Source organism: Rattus norvegicus, chromosome 16 (genome assembly GCF_036323735.1).
Source record: "Rattus norvegicus strain BN/NHsdMcwi chromosome 16, GRCr8, whole genome shotgun sequence".
NCBI classification, from domain to species: domain Eukaryota; kingdom Metazoa; phylum Chordata; class Mammalia; order Rodentia; family Muridae; genus Rattus; species Rattus norvegicus.
The window spans coordinates 34596898-34610786 of NC_086034.1; the positions used below are offsets into that span (position 1 = coordinate 34596898).

Below are 13889 nucleotides of genomic sequence, written 5' to 3' on the forward strand. Positions count from 1 at the left end.
AATACATTTGAACGCACACACACACACACGCACACACACACGCACACACGCACGCACGCACGCATGCACGCACGCACACACACATGCACATGCATACACACACACACAGACACAGACACATAGACACACAGACACATACACCTTAAATAAAGTTGCCATTAGTCTTTAGATTTTGATATAGTAAGTATTTTCATGGTTTGTAGGATTTTAAGGTTAAAGGGAGAAAAGTTCTGGACTTTGCATCAAGGATTAGAGGAAATAAGATAGAATGAAGTGATGAATTCTGTTAAGAGTGAAAAGACTGTGACTCCAGACTTCAAGCACGGCCATGGGCGAGCAATTTCATTTCCTTGAGTGTTGCACGTGCATGAAGCAGCTCTGATTTCTCAAGGTTGAAAATGAAAAGCCAGTCAAGTAGCTGGAGTTCCATTTCCTTGAGAGGAAATTAGGTAAGATGGCAATCACAGCGGAGAGGATTTTGCATATTTGGAAGGAACACAGGAAAGGTTACATTCTTCATTAGTATTAGTCACCACAACAAAAGATGGTGAACTGGAAGGGATTCAACACTTTAACCTGACAGCACCTTGAATGTGAAGACACGAAGAAGGTTCTGAAGGCTCACACTTACGTGTTTCAGCCTGTTTTATTTTCGGGCCCAACACTTTTTGCTCTCATGTGAATTAAGCCACATCTTCTTGCCCTTAAAGTACCACTGTATCTAGGGCTTCTGCTCTGATGCCCATCTTAACTTGTAGTTTCTCTTTTGACTTGTCTGAGGCATAATTCAAACATTCGCATCAACAGCTCCAGCCAACTTCATTTTTATGGTTCTGTTTTGTGAAGCGCACTAAGATTCCCTCCCCTCCCCACATTTCAACAGATTTAAAACATGACGAAGAGTTTGGAGGACAGTGATAATCTATGGACCCATACAGATCTGTCAAGAGGAAGCAGTTGCTCCTGTGCTGACAATGAGGACATGGACTGTATCCTCCCATCTCTGAGCAGTGTCAATGGCAACTTGACAGTTATCGAAAGGCTTCAGCCTTGTACTTGGCTGTGTTTATGTTCAGCCATCTTAAAACCTGGGCATTTATAGCACATTTCAATAGCAGCAGCTCTAAGAATGCGATAGTAACTGTTTAACCTGGCAGAGCCTTGGGTACGCCTGGTGTGATATTGCAAATGGCACCTTCAACGTCATATAGAGCTAATTAAAGACTAGGTGATACTTGGGATTCTTACAGGAACAAACATGAGAATCCTAGAGTTTATAATTTCAGAATAATCAGTAGGGTGTATAATTCACTGTCAATTTATAGTACCCTGTGCCCTAGTTTTCTTTCTCCTTTCCTAGTTTTAGGAAAGAATTTTCAAAGAAAATCTTTTGCTTATTGCTGACACCATAAATTCATGTATGCCTATAAACATAAAAAAATGTACTTCAAGAAGAGGTTGGGATTATCTTAAAAATGGGTGCTATGTGAAGAAACACAAGATACATGAGGTTAAAGGTACAGTGTGAGAGAAAACCAGACTGGTGGTAAAGGCAGACACACTAGGAGATATATGTAAAGAATATATGAGAGACAAAGTGTATCAACCTGTGGGAGGAAGAAAAGGAAGCTTTCACAGAGGAAGTGGCATTTGTTACAGAGCTAGCTTGAAAGATACATATGTGCTTGCCAGACTGACAGAATTCTCAGTATGTTAAAACATGCGAGTCCCGATATTGAACCCTGCTGGGAAAGTATAAGAAAGGCTGTGTGACTTGGAGGGTAGAAGCAGCTTAAGAGTTTTAAATTCCACTTGTTTTCTCCAGTTGTGTTTGATGGTTATAAGACAGATAATACAATCAGAAAACCCACTTTGAAATAGGGAACGTATTAGACAGTCTTTCTTTTCGGAGAAGACATTAGTGAAATATTATTTATCAAGCATACAAGAGGAGGGCTGAGGTGACAAGTTAGTGGGTAAATGCTTGCCTTGCAAGTATGAGGTCCTGATTTTGATTTCTCAGATCTCAGGCTAAAGCAGACAGACAGACAGACAAACAAAATTAGCAAAACCAGAAAACAGCTAAGTTCGGTGGCATATACTTGAAATACCAGCACTGGGCAAGTGCAGACACAAGGAACTCTAGGGCTTGCTGGTCTACCTTACTTGGCAAGTCCCAAGCCAGTGGACAATTTATAAGTCCTCTTAAGTGTTCAAATGAAGGGGAGAGTGGCACACATGTTACTTTAAATCAAAAGTATAAATGGTAGAGTGAAGAAGATAAACTAAAAGCTGAGATAAGCTGAAAGCTAGGTTCTTGTAAGAATCATGTCTACTGTTTGAGCTCACACACACACAAAATGTTCCAGGAAGCAAGACAGGGGCAAAGGGGAAATAAAACAGCCTCATCGCTGACACGAATGATACAGTGGTCTGCATTTGAAGGCCAGACGAATCCAGTATTGTCTTAAGGTAATTTTTTGGGTTGTTGTTGAAAATAGATTTTTTTCATATTATATATTCTGTTCATGATTTTTACCTCCGCTGACTGATTCTCCCAGCCTTCCCACCCATCCTAATTAACACCCTTACTAAATAGAAAACAAGAAGGCAACTAAAAAGTAATACAAAACAAAACCCACAGATAAACCAGAATAGTATAAAATAAGCAAACAAAAATAAGAGACAAAGATAAAGCTAAAGAAATACATACAGCTGTGAAGACATGGGTTTATGCATGTGTGTGGGTCTGCACATGTCACAGTATGTGGAGGTCAGCAAGTCGCCCCATGTGCCATATACTAACAGCTGTGAGGATATGAGGACAATATAGTTGTATGGAAATTTCCAGTGGAGTATAGCTCTTTTACTGTTTTGGAGTTGAAAGCCCCTTCAGCTCTTTCAATCCTTTCTCTAATTCCTCCAACAGGGGTCCTGTTCTCAGTTCAGTGGTTTGCTGTTAACATTCACCTCTGTGTTTGACATGCTCTGGCTGTATCTCTCAGGAGACATCTATATTTAGATTAGATTTGTTGGAAACTTCTCTTTCTGGAGAGGTCTGTATAGGTATTGTTTAGTGTAGAATATCAGTTGTGCAATACAAGGTCAACTTCATATTGACAGTGCACTTGGATGCTTATATAACTCAGGGGTGGGATAATGGCAACAGTATATACATAGGACATACTGTTTAAGATGCATTTATTTTAAGTTGTGCATGTTTGTGTAAAGAATGTCAATGTCTGCAGAAGCCAGAAGATGATGTTACTTTCTGTTTTGCATGTCTGGAGTTAAGGGTTGGTTGAGTCGTTCACTGTAGGTTGCTGGGAACCAAACTGGGTCTTCTGCAAGAACAGTATGTACTCTTAACTGCTGAGCCATCCTTTGAGCTCCTGTAGTTGATAATATTTAGACTTCTTGCTCTAAGCATTCATTTGACAACCATACAATCATTTAGGCTAGGTATGATAAAAGTCATTTTTTCTTTTCTTTCTTTTCTTTCTTTCTTTCTTTCTTTCTTTCTTTCTTTCTTCTTTTTTTTTGCTTTACACATTTCATGAAGCTATACTTGACAAGTGAAAAATTATAATTACATAGATTTTTATAAAATTTGTAATCTGCTTTTTATATATGTGTAGCTCATGAAACAAACTAAGATAACTACCATGTTTATTATTTCCTATAATATTAATTCCTATAATATACTTGGTATGGGGTAAGGGCATCTATAATCTTCTCTCTGAATTTTCATGTATATAATACACTATTATTAACAATGGCCACATTGAATAGAGATGACAAGTGTATACCTCTGTCTAAATGAAACTTTTTTTCCCCTCATTCTCCATTTCCCCTATCTCACAGCACCCCTGGTACTCATCGCCTGCATATTATTTCCAAGTTTAGCTTTTTAATAGTCTAAATAGTAGCAAAATTATGTTTATTTTAAAAAATATGTTTTTCTCTTTCCTTATGTAATTCAGGCTAGTCTGAAACCTATAGTCATCCTGCCTTAGCCTCCTGAGACCTGGGTTTGTAGGCACGCATCATTACTACAAAGAGAGTTTTATCAGTACACAGCTGTGGCAGTTTGGCTGCGACAGTTTTCAAACTACAGTGACAATTGAATACTTGTGACCACATTTTCCAGAAAGTCAAAAATAGGAACCCTCTGGATTTAGAAGAACAAACTTACTGACCCCTGTTGGCAGCACATCAACATTTGAGAATACTGAGACTCTCCCTCAGTAGAATATTTCAGGGTGAATGCTGCTTTGATAATTCTGCCTTTAGATCATATCTAAAAATAGGTTAAGCTCTTCTGGGTGAGGAGATTAAGAATAGGACATTCATGTTATTCATTTTCTTTGGCCAGGAAGCTCCTCCCATGTTCTTGAAGACCCTCCTTCCTCCTCTCATTTGGCTCCCCTTTTCTATCAGCATCTTTATGGGGATGCATTCTGTATGCTGCACTGTGTAAATTAGTCCACTGGTTCACATGAACATGCTTGCCTGCTCCATATTTCCCACCTCTGTGCTCAGTTTAAGACTTAGATGGCAGACTTTCTCTGTGTTCATCCCATTACATGTCTGTTTGGCTAGTTTCCTTAAAATAGCACTTTCACTGTCATCATCAGAAACCCCCAGACAACAGAGCATTGTAGTGAAAATGGTGGCACCATTGAACAAACCCAAGTCTCGATTCCTTAGCACTTGATTACCCAGGTTAGTGTGAAGATACTCAGTTCTGTAAACTTCCCAGATGTCCGTTAATTCCGTTGTACAAGAGGGAAGACCATTACCCAAATTCCTTGGTCAGACTAACCAAGCTCTATTTTCTGTCAGACAGAGCTATCTCTCTAAAATGGGCTTGTGAGTATAGGATATAACACAGGAGAAGAGAGGGGAAAACTACAAGGTTAGGGAGTTTCCAAGGGCCGAGAGATTTCCGGGAGGATTGTGATTTTTGTAGGAGCTTGACGGACATTTCAAAATTATTTGGCAGAACATCTCATCAGGATGGGAAGCATGTCGAACAGGTTAAAGCATGGTCAACTTGAACTTTGAAGGAAACAGAAATGACCTTGTTTTGACCTTGTAACAAAATGGCTTGCATCGTTAACATGGAGTAAGGCTGGTCCATCGATGTCTTCATAGCAGAAAGCAAAAGAAAATGAACGTTGAATGTATATACGCAGAAGATACTTCTGCTTTTCTGAAAGAAACTGACTTTTAAATACTCTACTTATCCAAGTATTTTTTAAAAGCTGCTTTTTTAAAAAGAATTTTTCATTGAAAAATATTTTCCATATAGTATATTCCATGCACACTTTCTCCTCTCGTATCTCCTCCAAAATCACTGCCCCTCACTTCCCCTTACCCAACTCTATACCTTCTTCCTCTCTTTCTTTAGAAAACAAATAGGCAAATTGAAAAAAGACAAAAGGCCCCTATACATAGACATGTATTCAGACAGACAGACAGACATAAACCCCCAAAACAAAGCCCATAAAACACAAAACAGAAACTCCAATAGAAAAGTAATGTTAAAAAGTGCAGAAGCAACTGAAGCCACTTCTTCATAAAGCCACCTGAAGGACCTTTTACAAAACTTATAAAGCTGGGGAAATTTGTTGTCTGTCAGTATTAGTCCAAGAAGAACAGCGCAGACATTTTCAGAATCTGTCTTAAGAAGAAGCCAGGAGTTAATAAACAATCTGGAGAACCGAGCAGGTCCAAGTTTTCTGTCTTAATTATAGCATTACGAGTGTGCACTGTAACACTTACATTACCTTGATGAATATTTTCTCGAGGAGTCCATAATGTACATTTAACAGTAAGCAGATTGCTATCACCAACAGTGTCATTTCTCCTTAGAAACGTAACACAGTTTTGTGAGGAAACGGATCGATACAAACACCACACAGCATCTACGCATTTTCTGTAGCATGTGTTTTAAACGCATTTCTTTATGGTGTTTCGAAGACACAGCAGAAAGGAAAGCAGCGAAGGTGCTCAGCTCTGTCAATGTTCGGTGTGTCTGGTCTTCTGTAGATGGCAGCCAAACTACAGAGATTCACAATGTGTTCTTGGATGCCACACTGAGCAAGCTCAGCTTCCACGGTGGTTGATTGCTTGTCACTGTCTTCAAATAATGATGATGGGAATATTGAACTCAGGGAAGCGACAGAGCTGCGATCCAATGGAAGGGACTAGAGCAAACGATGCTCGTCATATGGCTGCCCACTGGGACAAGTAGGCAAAGGACGTGCAGGGCCTAGGGAAGGTAACAGAACATCAGATTCAAGGACAAAAATATGATGTCATCCGATGTTGACAGCTATCACAAGGTTGTGTTTTTAGCTCAGACTTAGAAACCTGGGCCAGTTCATATTTGAAGAGGAATAGATATTTGGTAGCATGTGAACACAGATTTTGTATGAGGAAAAATATGCAAGCACTAGGATTCTTTATGAAAAGCATCTGAATGCCCCTAAAATACAATTAAAAGTAAAATCTCACTAATGTATCAGTTTCAGAAAACCCCAGTGCAATGCCAGATTACACGCAATCTGGGATTCCTGCTCTTTAACTAAAAAATGATCGTGCTTTAAGATAAGAATGTTTGTCTTTTCTGGACCTGGCCAAGCAGGAGACACCATCATGGCTGTTGACATTCGCCACAAGGACTTAAAGGTTCTGTTCAAGGAACCCAAGAGCCAGGACATCGACATACAAGCTGTACAGGTTTCTGGCCAGACGGACCAACTCCACTTACAGTAAGGTGCTGAAAAGGTTATTTATGAGCCACACTAACTGACCACCTCTGTCCCTGTCCCGAATGATCCAAAAGATGAAGCTTCCTGGCTGGGAGAACAAAACTGCTGTGGTTGTGGGGATGGTCACAGATGATGTGCGGATTCTGGAAGTGCACAGGCTGAAGGTGTGTGCACTGAGGGGGAGCACCGGGCCTGAAGTCGGATCCTCAAGGTTGAGGGTAAGATCCTCACCTTCAACCAGTTGGCCCTTGAGTCTCCCAAGGGACGAGGCACCGAGCTCCTTTCTGGTCCTCGGAACGGTAGAGAGATGTACTGACACTTTGGCCAGGCCCCAGGAACTCCGCACAGCCACACCAAACCCTATGTTCGTTCCAAGGAAGTTCGAGCATGCCAGAGGTTGAAGGGCCAGCTGAGTCTACAGAAACTAATCCTGGCTTTTACTGTTAATAAAAAATAGCTTTGGATGTTAAAAAAGAATGTTTACGGCTCAGATTTAAAATAAATTTTTGTTTGTTAGTCTTGAGGAAAACCAATTCTCTCTCACACACTTAACAGATACACATTTATAGTTTTTGAGATAGGATCTTGTCATGAAGCTCACTCAGGTTTGAGCTCTTGACTCTCTGTCGAGTGTGGTGATGATTTGCATGCAAGGCACACTTTAACTTTTGTTCAGTTTGTTTTAAGACAGGATCACACTATGTAGATTAGGCTGGCCGGGAACTTGTTATGTAGACGGGAATGGACTTTTGCACTGTCCTTTCTACCTCTGCCTCCAGAATGTTGTGAATACACTTGTGTACTACTACGACCATCATGCAAATTGGCTCTTTCTTTTAAAATTTATCTTGTGTTATGTGTATGAATGTTTTACTGGTGTATATGTATGTGCACCACAGTGGTTTACCAACCATGCTCACAATCGCAGCAAGGCTGACTTTAAAGGTCAGACTGTTTTTGATTCTCTACCCAGGTCCTAGTATTTATCTTTCACCAGAAGAATGAAATTCCCATCTTTTTTTAAAGAATGAGATATAAAGGAACGCAAACACTGGCCATTTGGAAAATATAGCTGTATCACATGAGAAAGTTTTTATTTTATTTTTTGAAAAAGAGCAATAGGAAGTTGGAAGAAGAAATTAAATAACAATGAATGTTGTTCTGTGGGGAATGTTACAGGCTTAGGTAGGAAGTTCTCTGAAAAATGAAAAAGGCAAACAAGAAATTTCACCCTGCTAATATAGGTGTCATGCTCCGGGCGATGAAAATAAATCACCAGCTCTGATATCGAGGGGAAAAATGCCAAATAGCTACAAATGATCATAATATTTGTTTTATTTCTACAATTTGAAAAACAAAGTTTGAGAAAGGGAGGTAGACTATTGTTTTTGTTGCCCGGCTCCCCTCAGGAGCCATTAACGGGGAACAAAAAGATAGATATTTGCCCCTGAATTTTTTCTGTACAGAAAGGATTGCAACATTCGTTTAAGATGGTGGTTCTGGAGCAGGTGAGATCAGCAGGTATCTTTCATGGCAATTATATCTTTCTTCCAAAGCAAGGTGACTGAAATGGAGTTAAAAGGGTAAGGTTTGAGAATGCTAGGATGTGGAAAGAGCAGTGTGTGCGAATACATCTGAGCATGAAGGCCAGAGGTCAGTTCCGGAAAGGTCTGCCTTGCTATTTTAAACACCGTCTCTTATTGGGAGTCAATTAGATTAGTCTTATTAGGGATCACACAGATTAGCCCAGGCTGGCTTCCCAGCAAGTCCCTGAGAAAGCTACGCCTCTGTACTTCCAACATTTAGAATGACAAGCATAGGCCAAGGTCCGCTTTCCTTATGGGTGTTATGTATGCATCGCAGATCCTCATGGATTACTTGACCAACTGAGCCATTGTCCCAGACTCTAAGGATCCAGTTTGAAATGACATAGACTGTGACAACTACTGGCACTGCTGAATACACATGAGAAAGCGTTACTTGGTAATTTGGATAATAGCAGGTAAGAATTGCAGGAGAAAAGGTGAGAGGGGCAAATGGTGCTGAGAATAAAAGGAAGTGTGGGTAATTGGGGAGTACGAGCATAACTGTGTGTGTGTAAGAATGTCTCTTGCTGGGTGGCCTCATGAGATATTTAAGTCAGAACAGCCTGGGGAAGGGAGAGATTAAGGTGTAGGGAGAAGGTACTCATGTGGTTTGAAGCAAAATTGCAGTCTTACTGTATCTCTCTTTGAATTTGCATCATGGGCAGGAGAGCAGCAGTTCACAGCACTTCATCCAAGAGCTTATTTAAGGAGGATACCTGGAAGATCTAGAGAGACATGGGAAATTATTGCATAAAGAGGACATTTTGGTTGATGGATGTAATTAGATATAATTTTTAAAAGAAAAATTAAAATTACTAATAAGACTTGTAATTGATTAAAGTTGATGTAGAGTTATGAACCTTCTTGCTTCCTTCTCAGTGGTTGAAGGATAGAAAATTCTAAAAATGCAAATGCACTTAAATTAGATTGAAACATATATAGTCAACGTCTTCTATAGCAAAGCCATTGGGAAAAAAAGATATGGCATGTAATCAAAAAGTATACACCTAATATAAATTTTAAAAATCAGTTTTCCTCCCATGTCCTGACAAATTACTAAGACCAATCTTCAGCCAAAGTAAAATTAGAAATGATCTCAGAATAAAGCACCTACTGGTTATTTAAGAAAGGTGCCTCATTGGTGAGTCCTTTTAAAACTGAACCATTTCCCCAGCGTGTGAATGAACTACTTCAACAAGGAAGCCAAGTCAATGAAAAACAGCAGTGAGCGGCGCAGTCAGAGAAGTTACAAGACAAGAAAGAAATTAAGCACGGAATAAGTCAGGAATCATGAAAAATTCACTTGCTGGATGACAAATTGTTTGAAAAATGTTCTGACTTTCAGATTTATTTTCAGTTTGGGCAAGTTATTTTTGTTTTATAAACAAGAGTTGTTTATTAGCTAGAAACACAGTAGTCAGAAATTAAGTAGGAATGTATTGTAAAAGTTGTCTTAGAATGATGTGATAATCTATAATTTTATAAACTGTCCAAAAGTTTTGAGTAACACGAAACAGCTTCAAACTTTGCTAAAGGTCTTGTGTATTTTGCTATTTCTCTCTCTAGAGCAACTTACTCTTGAGTTTCATGATTTAACTCAGGTTACTTTGACCATGATTTTGCCACCTGAGTCTTAGGACAAAAAGTTATACCTGGTTGGCGGGGTGGTAATGTCCCCCAAACCTAGGCTTGGTCACATTCCTTTCCCCAAAGACAGAGAAGTTGGTAATAAAGAGAGAAAAAGAAATTTGATTTCTGAGTAGTCACACCTTGGAGGGCAAATGTTGTTCTGGGGGTGCTTGAGTTGACACTGGGGGAGAAAAACAGGAACAGAGGAGAGGTATCCATGGCGCACATAGGGTCACATTGGTGCGGAGAAGTTGCTATGGCTCTGGGGAGTGGACAGTCACAGATCCTTAGTCATCAATCTCGTGATCCTGGACCACAGGGTGAACTCCATTAGCCTTAGAGGATGCTTATAATCTCTCAGATCTGAGTTCTGGGAATTTAATATGAACTGAGGGGAAGAACTACTCAGAAAAGCACAGGTCAGGGAGAGACAAGCTGGAATCAGTTAGGATAAGAAGTTCGTCTTCCTTCCATTTTGGGGTGAATCATTTAGATAGCGCCAGGCAAAGTGATTATCTCTGATCAAGTTGGCAGCAGTGGGCCTTAGGATATAACTCAAAAATGGTCTTCCCCTCACATTTCTGGTGCCTTATTGTGTCTAGTCTCTCTTACTATTCATACGTCATCTCCAGGGACTCCATGTTGCCTGGTAACCTTATTTACTATGTTCTTAGGACAGCGTTAGGATAGTAGCTCGGGTGTTCAGAGGATTGAGACACAAAGTTCTCTTAGAGCCTAAACCTGGAACTGGAGCCCATAGTTCCCCATTATTCCTGTCAGCCAAAAATCACAAGTCTCAAGAGAGGGGGAAATAGATCCCTCATCTCCATGGAAATAAAGGTAGAGTCTCTGAGCTTTCTTTAGACATACTGGATTTTAACTTTCTCAGTTCACAGAGCCTTCTGAGAATCTCACAGGAAAACTCACTCTCAATGCATTTTGTATGCAAACAATTATCCTAACTATCTAAATAGAGCTGTTTGACAAGGAGACTTTTAGAGAGTACCATCATCTGTTGTGAGCAAGCTACACCAGAAACATAGACAAACATGCTTGTATCTTTTCACAATGTCACAACTCATTGACAAGTAAATTTACAAATTACCTTACTTTTATTGACTGCTATTTATCAGGAAGCCCCAGTTTCCCCACATAGCTAGCCAATGACAAGCATAAGTTCTCCTATTCTAATTTTAGTTATATTCAGTCTTAGATCACAAACTGTGTGTGTGTGTGTGTGTGTGTGTGTTGTCTAGTTTGATTTTCTATTGTTATGATCGATACCACAACTAAAGTAAGTTAGTTGGTTTTTTTAACTTACTTTTTTTACTTACTTTGAAAAAAATTATTTTATTTTACTGGCTGCAGAGTGTTACTGAGGGAAAGAGCCAAGGCTGGGACCTAAGGCAGGAGCCTGAAGCAGAAACCATGGAAGAATGCTATTCTGTGGGTTGCTTCTAGGCTCATAGTCAGCTGATTTCTTATTCATTCCAAGTCTACGTGCCTAGGAATGCTACTACTACCCACTGTTGGCTGGGCTGTACCATCTCCTTAGCAATCAAGACAGTGTCCTATAGACATGCATGTAAGCCAATCTAATGGAGGAAATTCTTTCATTGAGGTTTCCTCTTCCATGGTCTGTCAGTTGACAACCAAAATGAACCATACATAAGGATGTTATCTCTATATATTCCTATATACATATTCATATTTATATGTTATACACACACACACACAGACACACACACACACACACACACACACACACACATGGCTACAAAAAAAGGTTAATGTACCCACAGAGCATAAAGCAGCCTTACTGGAGGCAGAGAAGGGAGCCGTTAGAGATTCAAAGAATCACTTCAGGTGTTTCGTTATTATCTTAGGTGGAGAGCTACTGGAAAGAGGAGAGCCCTGACACAGGGTTGAAGGTGCAGCCAAGCTCCACTTGTGAGGCACAGGGTGGAACCCAACATAAGATGGTAGGACCCTTGACATACAAGAGGTACATGGACACAAAGGTGGCAGTGCGAGTGGACCAGGTGAGGCAGTGAGGAACTTGATGTGAGTATTTGGCTTTTCTGTCCGGTGATGTGCATACAGGATGGTCAAATGAGGGATTGATGGAGATGAGACCTTTGCCCTCTCAGCATTAGGTGTCCTCTTTATGGGTTTGAGGTGAGGGTGTTCAGGGGTGTGTTTTGTGTTCTGCATGTTTTAGAGCCTATTTTTTCCTTATATGGTTTTAATACACCCATGCACCCATATGCTTGTGATTCACCTCAATTACTTTATAGGTTGTAACTTATTTCTTGAATGAATAAGTTATTTATCAACCTATGCCTCAGAGACAGAGCCGGGCTGGCTATAGTATCCACACACACAGTGAGGTGCATTTCTATTCCAAATGGAGCTACATGCTGCTTTGTTAAAATGGAGTTGCCTAGGGCAAGAGACAGCCCCAAAGCCACCGGTACACCTAGTATGTGGCAACTTAGAGCAGTGCATGGCCAGATCTCCATATCATCATTACCTAGATGTCAGACCCACTGGGCTGTTCACAAAATAAATCCTACTTCCTTGCCCTTCTGTTTCCTCTTGATGCACTCTTGATTCCCTCCTCCCCCACCATAACCTTCTCTTCCTTTCTCCTTGAGGTCTGCCTTTGAAAGGATCTTGGTTGTAGTTCAGCAGTTATAATTTCACAAGGTTCATTTCTCTCAAGGTAGTAATAAACCTATGAAGTATGACTGGGTCAATATTTCTCCAAATGAGTTCTTTTGTCCATAATTTATACCTAGCAGCAGACATTCTGTGAACAGAGAGAAAAGAAATAATCTCTTGGGACGATATTTTAATGGCCAGATGTCACTGCCACTGAACAACTTCTTAGGACCAAGATAACCTTGCCAACTGATTTTTGAGGCTTGCCCAAACTGTCTGCTTGGATTTTGTTTTTTTTTAACACCTACCCAAAGTGCATTGGTTGATTCTCAGTTTGCTTCTGTAAACATCTAATTGTCACATCCTGCCAGAACTGGAATTAGGCATCCTAGCCTTGAGAATTTTTTTTCCAGCAGCAATAAAAGGCTTCTTTGCTTTTGTCTTTTTATGAGGATGCTCCGTATCCCACTCACATGCCTTGTAATGTAATCTCAAGACACAGCTGTTGTTTCAGAGAGTTCATTCATGTCAGCAGCAATTAAAAAGTCCTTTGTTTTCCAAACATGCTTCCCCAGCGTGCGTTGAAGCTCTCTACAAACAATGATCCCTGTAGCTTGAGGAAAGGAATCTTCATTGTGTGTGACAGACAACCTGTGTCATGTTCATTTTCAGTCTTGGTCCATAATGTACAGCAGGTCCACCTGGGCATCTCACTGCCCAATGGCACAATGAAACTTGATATTGAGAAAATCTTCATTCATCACTTTGACACATGACCTCTCGGAGCAATAACTTAGGGCATGCTCACTAGCCTAGATTAAAACAACATCCCTCGATTAAAATCAAGTCACTTTGTTATCTCTGGCTTGTTTTCATCAAAATGTATCAAAATGCTTGTCTCTTTAGGACTTGAGCCTGAAATGATTGATCTTCCTCTCTGTCCAGTGATGTGTATTCTGCAGACTGGCATCATGCATCCAAAAGGCAAGTTCTTTCTCTACTGGGCTCTTATCCTCTCTTACGAGTGAGTTTATTCCTTCTGCAGGATTAGAGGAGACAGACATTTCACCTCATATGTAAAAATATAAATGCCTGCTACGTATAGTTCAGATTATTAATGGAATGAATCCATCTACTATACATCATTCAGAATGCCTCACAGAGTTTTGTATCTTAATTATTTATATGTTACATATGTGTATGTGAGTGCACATGATATATATATATATGT

General features: G+C 40.0%; 1 long non-coding RNA gene and 1 pseudogene across 3 annotated transcripts in view; both read left to right on the forward strand.

The window, feature by feature from the left end:
- LOC134478862 (uncharacterized) overlaps window positions 1–13642 on the forward strand; it is a 33229-nt gene extending 19587 nt beyond the window's left edge. For 2 of the 3 annotated variants that reach the window (XR_010058780.1, XR_010058781.1), the window contains 3 exons: window positions 8643–8781; window positions 11881–12036; window positions 13565–13642. This is a non-coding gene — a long non-coding RNA (uncharacterized LOC134478862). Of the gene's footprint in view, window positions 1–8344; window positions 8782–11880; window positions 12037–13564 lie in introns of those variants that run through there. The other variant, XR_010058779.1, reaches the window with a different exon arrangement.
- Window positions 5020–7207, forward strand: Rpl18-ps1 (ribosomal protein L18, pseudogene 1; annotated as a pseudogene).
- Window positions 13643–13889: the final 247 nt, after the last annotated feature.